Source organism: Symsagittifera roscoffensis, chromosome 4 (assembly GCF_963678635.1).
Source record: "Symsagittifera roscoffensis chromosome 4, txSymRosc1.1, whole genome shotgun sequence".
In the NCBI taxonomy this organism is placed as follows: Eukaryota; Metazoa; Xenacoelomorpha; order Acoela; family Convolutidae; genus Symsagittifera; species Symsagittifera roscoffensis.
Genome location: NC_087065.1, coordinates 15370059 through 15377103, shown reverse-complemented (window position 1 = coordinate 15377103; position 7045 = coordinate 15370059).

The window sequence follows — 7045 nt, the reverse complement described above, 5'->3', positions numbered from 1 at the left end:
CCAATCCTCCATGACTTGACTGATGGTCTATGAATATAGTCTTTAAGCAAAAAGCTGGCGTTGATTAAACTTGTCAAAAGTCTGCAAGACAATAGGTGAAATGTATTATTGCCCCGTATATCCGTTCTCAAAATGTCAGGAGAAAATAACTGAATTTTACATAAGATAGTACTGTGACTCTGAAACTGAACAAGTCAAGGCTAGCAACACCAGAACCAGAAATGACGAGAGTATGGTTATGTCATTGTATAGAAAATCAAGTTCGAAATGTGAAATGTGACTTGTTATACGACCGGAAAGCAGAAAAAAATTGACTATTTCAAAGTTGATGGCAGTTGCAATCAGTGTAAAGTTTTTACTTCTGTCACAAAACCCGTCCTTTTTGGGCTTAAGATATTGAAAGGGCAAAGAGTTAATAAGAAACGAATGAGTTGAAATATTTTTAAAAAAGAAAAATGAAAAAGATAAAAAAGTAAAAATATAATAAATTTTAAATGTTACAGCTTTAAGGATGTGTGCATTGTGAGAGTTGGGAGCAATCAAAAAGAAAATCTCCCAAAAATCAAGAATCATGTCCATACAATTTTTCTTTACAGAAGACATTTATTTGATTTCTTATTAAAAAACCAAATTTAATGTGTTTTTGGTTGTGTCCAATGTGGCATGATCGTTCAGAGCAATTTGAAATCCATATTTGTCAAATTTCTACTAAATATAATGAAAATTATGCCAATTAAACTAATATATTGAAAATTTCACAGCAAAAGCTGATTACTAGTTTTCATCAATAGAATGACACATTCATCACTTTAAGGATGTGTGGATCGTGAGAGTTGGGAACAATCAAAAACAAATTTTCATATCAAGAATCATGACCTTAAATTTTTTCTTTACAGAAAACATCTATTTTCTAATACTTCACATAAAAAACCAAATTGAATGTGTTTTTGGTTAGATCAAATGTGGCATGATCGTTCAGGGCAATTTGAAATCCAGATTTGTCAAATTTCTACCAAATATAATGAAAAATTATTCCAAATAATTTAAAATATTTCACAGCAGAAGCTGATTACTAGTTTTCATTTATAGAATGCCGCAATCATCACTCCTATCTTTAAACACTATCAAGCCGTGTCAATTTTATCACAACGACTGCAATGATGACTTCATAGCGAAATTCAAGAATTTTTGTTCTCGCATAAATGCTGAATTTTTGACAAAAAAACTTGGTGATTGAGAACTCGAACAATGCAAATAAGCTTTCAGCTAATGTAAAATGTTTCACACCAGCAGCACGACGTATTGTAGTTAAATAAATTTAACCTAAAATCAAAATAAATTGGTTTCGAATCGTGCAAGGAAAAGTTTTTCGTTGCTTGTTCACAGTTGTCATCCTGTGTTTTTACCTTCAAACATCTCATATTCTTCGAAATATTATGCAAATGGTGTCGAAATTCTAATATCATAGGAGTCAGTAATGCGCGATGAAAGCCCCAGTTAACAGCGTGTGAATTTTTAGAATGCCATTCCAAGTGTGTAACCGTCCTCAACGCCGAGGGATCGCCATTTGGATCTTGTGCCTCTGATGCAAATGTTGGTTGCTCTTAGTATAGCGAATGAAATTCTACATCTCACCCAGCACATGACATGACTATATGGGCGGTCCCATTTTGATGCCAGACCATCTGCTAGTCGTTTGAGGAAAAACGTGAACTCCGGTGCCAAAACACCATCTATTGAAGTGACAAGTGGAGTGAAAGACATGTGCTTTTCTTCACAAGCTGGTCCATACTTATTTTTCTTCTCAATCTCTGCAGTTTTCAGTACATTCATGGGATTGCGGTTTTGGTAAGACGGAGCGTCAGTGTCTGTAACACGAATGTCGAACGACGCAGCCGACTGTCTATCCCAAACCTCACGAGCTGAAAGATCTGCAATTAGTGCCGGGGTTCCATTTTCTATATCTGGTTCTTTTACGACAGGTTCTCTTTTCACATCTTTCCACAAAATTGAAGCAAGATCGCCCACTGCGTCTCTTATTTCGTTGTGTCGTAGTGTTACCAGTCCGCCCTTCTTGCAAGAAAGTGCATGCTGTAAGTCAAAATCTTGTTGACATCCATCGCATCTCGAGAAAGAACGTTTGAGTGGTTTTCTGTACCTGACACATAGAGCGTCTCTGAACTCTGTGGCTGACAAATCAAAATTATCTTTCAACAAGGGCAGCGAAGTTAGCCACAAGGAACAGTTGTTGTCGATTATTCTCCGGATCGCTCGTTTCTGATCTGCTGGTAAAATTACAAGCAATTCATCAAGTTTATCTTTGTCCACAGCATTTTGTTTCTCCTCGTGATTTTTTCTTGCTTCTCTCATCTTTGTTTTGTGTAGAGTTTGGTCGAAATTATCTTGGTTAAGGATCGAACTCACGAGACAGTCGGTTGCTTCACGTGAAGTGGAAAATGCTAGTTTGGAACCTTCTATTGGATTTCGTACACCTAGTCCCCCTCTTTTGACAGGAAGTGAATACAAAACACGATCTGAGTATGTGACACTTGAAGTTCCTAGTAAGCTTGGCAAAAAGTTTTCCTCCAACATCTTCTCGAGAGGAGCAAACAACTGCGACGTATCTTTGACTACTCTCTGGACAAAATTCCATTCGCATTGCAGTGATCTTGTTAATCCAACTAAAGCAGCTTGAGGTTCTTTTTCTGCCACTTTGGACAACTCCCTAAGACAATCCAACCATTCTTGGACCTTTTTTGTAGTGAAACGAATTTTGCCTTCATCAGAGCCAATAAATCCGCCCAAATATCTTCTACCTTCAACTATTCTGATGCCGAACCTGTCAAACAATTGATGAGCTTTTTCAACAAAGTTCGGGTGAACAACCAAATAACTTTTGCTTGGCTCGGGGTAATAGCCATACTTCGGACCTTTTTCAGTCAAAGATGACAACCATTCAACCAGGTTTTCTAGTGCGCCAAGAGCTCCAGAATCATCTGCATACCATGTTTGTAAATACTTATCTCGGTCTTTGAGTGATTCAATCAATGGCATCAATGAAACCCCATAGAATAACATCGCTAGTGGATCACCCTGTGTAGTGCCTTCACTACTGAAAAGAAGTTCTGTCGTTCCTGCAACAAGTAGCGGCACATACCCTCTATATGTGTTGAATAGAAATCGTGAGCACCTTGGCCAAAGTATTCTAGCATTCCATAGAGCCGTTTCCCTGTTCAATGCATTGAATGCATTTGAGGCATCCATCAATAGAAGACCATGTCCGTCCTCTTTGGTGCTATTAAACAACTCCTCCACTGCGTGTACAGCTCCTTCTATTCCTGCTTTCACACCACAAGCTAGTTGTTGAGATCCACAGGTTTCTTCGAGATCTTTTTTGGTCGCTTCGGCCATACATTTACACATTACTCTTCGCAAACACTCACCTATGCCAATTGGTCTAACTCCGGGGCACTTGTCCAAAGCGATCAGACGACCTGACATCAATGCTCGTATTTGGTTCCATGGAATAATTTCGTTAGCTATCTTTGTGATCAGCGCTGCCACTTCGTCTCTCAAAGCCGAACTGTGTCCTCCAAATCGAAGAAATGCGTCTTTCCAGTGTTTCGAATCTGTTCCTGAAGGTCCGGCTCCACCGTGCATTGACCTCGCAAATTTTTCTATATAAGAAGAAGTGATGGTTACTGTTTCTAACTCAGGCAAGCTATCTACTTGTATTCTTGCTCCTTCTTTTGACTGTTTTGCTACGGGATGCTTCTCTTTCAGAATGTCAATGACTAATTTTCTTGTTTTTGTTGTGGGATCATTAACTTCGTCATTTGGATGGAGCAGACCTCCGCCAGATCTGCTTGTCAGCCAACGCATGGCAGACCGAACTTTCCCTTCCATCATCATTCGTGCAAAAACCACTGCGGTGTGCTCGTCTTCAGATCTGTTTTTTATCATAGGTTTCCTCGGTTGTTTTTGTGAACATCGTTTGGATTCTTGTAGTAGAATATTGAACTTACTATTTTCCCAGTCTTCAAGTCGTCTTCCTACCAAAGCTCTCACATCACGTGTGGTTTTTATCATTGGGTCCCGCTGTAAGATTAATCGGCTGAATACAAGAAGTCGTTCTGAACATTCGTTTTGGTTCAATCGGCAGATTTCTTTCGTTAAAAGATCAACGTATTTACGGCCAATGTTTCCCCCCGGGACTAAATACAGTTTGCCTTGGAGGTTCACACTCTCATTCCATCTGTTCCCCCATTCAGTTTCTTGAACTTCCTTAGATATGTCGAGAGACCCTCCAAAGGCGTCAAACAAACAGTTTGTGACGTTTTCTGTAATGGGTACGACAGGATAATGGTCTTGCTCACTGAGGGTCATAACACGAAGCTGTTGAGTCGCCCCAGTATGTTGTTCTTCATTTTCTATTTTGTCTACGGTTTCGTTGTATGAATCCTCTTGTTCATCGTCACTAACTCTCTGCGACGCTGAAACGGTGTCCTCTTTTGGATTTTCTTCCGAGTGATCACGAAAACCAAAATAAGACGGTGGTCTTATCGTTCTGTCGCTTCTCCTCATCATTTCGTGTCGGGGTTGGCAAACTCCTCAATAGTTGCAATAGTTGCAATAGTTGCAATAGTTGCGATAGTTGCTATTGTTGCAATAGTTGCAATAGTTGCAATAGTTGCAATTGTTGCAATAGTTGCAATTGTTGCAATAGTTGCAATTGTTGCAATAGTTGCAATAGTTGCAATAGATGTCAATGTTGTTGCGGTTCTTGTTGTTTTTTTTCTTTTCTTTTCTTGCTTAACAAGACACGTGCTAAATTTTCGCTTTTTATAACTTTTTTTCTTATTGTAGTTAAATAAGTTAAACCGACAGTTACCTTATTTGTAAAAAAAGGAAACAAAAACAAAAGAACACCAAAACAAGTTCTTGAAAATGCTGTACTTTCGAAGTCGACAATTTTGGATTCAAAGCTATCAACCCTTAATCGAGACATACTTTAAATGGAAAAAAATATCAATTAAGAGAAAAATATTTGTGATGGAATCCATACTAAAGTACCGATTACAGGTTTAGGTTGTAAATTATAGTGAAACTCTATACGATGCTGTGACTTTTATAACTTTTGATTGTAAATTAACATCTTTTTCAAGTCTTCATTTATTTTTAGTAATTTTTAGTAAATCTAATCAAAGTTACATTTTGTAGCAACATCCTTTCGGGTATTTAAAACTTCAAAAACAAACTCAAAATCTGCCCAATTGCAGTATAATTCCATTTTTTCAAAAACAGAAAGTTCTAAACAAGCAGTTTCCAACCAAAAGTGGTCCTGTGCAAGCATAATGGCGTATCGAGGTTTCAAGATTGATTCTCGAACGTTGTCAACTTTTTTTAAAGAATGCTTTGAAAATTTTACAACTCCATCCAAAAATCGGCTCGCTGAAAAAGCGAACTTTGTCTAAAAAAAACAAAAGAATGCTCGTATATCAGGGCAAAGCCCTGAATGCTCCGTCTGTCCCTCAATTGCTTTAAATTAACTTTCAAAGGAAATTTTTATACTTTTGATTTTTTAATCGCCAATTTTAGTGCTAATTTAGTGCTATTGTTCTTAGCATGTTTAAACTTTCATCTTTACTTCTGCCGTCAACATGAGGTGATTTCTAGCTGTTATTCTCAATTTTAGTTCACTGATAGTTAATTTGTGTATTTAAACAAAACGAGTCCAAACTTTATAGTTACAAGCTCTTTTTGTTGTGCGTAGAACACTGGTTTCCCGAACACTGGACGAGTTCTTGAAGAAGCTATGCTTTTGAAGTCCACGATTGTGGGTTCAAAACCACCAACCTATACTCTGGACATACATTAAACTAAAAAGAGTATTTATTAAGAGAAAATGTTTTTGTGATGGAATTCATGCTAAAGTATTGAAGTTACAAGTTTAGGCTGTAAGTTCTAGTAAAATTCTATACGATGCTGTGATGTTTTAAATTTTTTTTTGTAAGTTGAGATCTTTTCTCAAATCTAATTTATTCGGAGTCTCAATTTACTTGTTCTCCAATTGGGTTTCAAATTATATTCTACGTAACTTTTTTCATTGACATTTACCAGTCAGATAACGGGCGTCCGAAAATTTGTTTATAAAAATTTGAAGTTTTCAAAAAAAAGCTGCAAAAACATTTTTTTACCTTTTCCTTGCCATGAAAGACCGTTGATCCTCAACTACTCTTTTTAATAACTTAACACACTGCAAATTCTACGCCCTATCCAAATAGATAACAAAGAGGCCGGAATGTCTGTTCCTGTCCTGATACATGGTTGCAACGTATTAAGATAGGGAGTAGAGAATCCGTTTTCCTAGTGAATCCCTCTGCAATTACCAATGCAACATATACAAATAAAAAAAACGTATTGAAGTAATTAAGAATTAAACAAGCAGTTTCCAATCAGACAATGTGCTTTAAGTGCAAGCATAGCTGCGCATCAAGATTTCCGGGTCGCTTTTCGCACGTTGTTTTTTTTTTTTCATTTTGAAACTGGTTTGAAAGCCTTACAACTCCATCCGAAAATCGGTTTGCTGAAAAATCAAACATCGTCTGTATAAAAAACAAGACAACTTGTGCATCAGGGCAAAGCCTCGAATGCTCCGACTACCCTCATTTGTTATCAATCTTTACATTTTTCAACTTGAGATAATTTCTAGATCCGCTGTCATTTCCATTTCTAATTCACTGAAAACAAATTTATGTAAGTTAGACATTACAAGTCCAGACTGTTTCTAGATAGGCACACTTTTTTGATGTGTCCAGAACACTGTTGACGCCACGATCAAAGGAAACACAAGATCAAAAAATTTTCATAGAGAGCGTCCTTGTTATGAAATTCACTTACAATTCACAATATACAACTTTCAGTCTCGTAAGGAAGTGTTTGAAAAGATTGGACTACAATTAGCTATATTTTGTTTGTTAAATCAGGGGTGCTCGTCGGGTGGTGTATTGGACCGTCTTTTTTTCACAAAAAGATCTTCAATTGG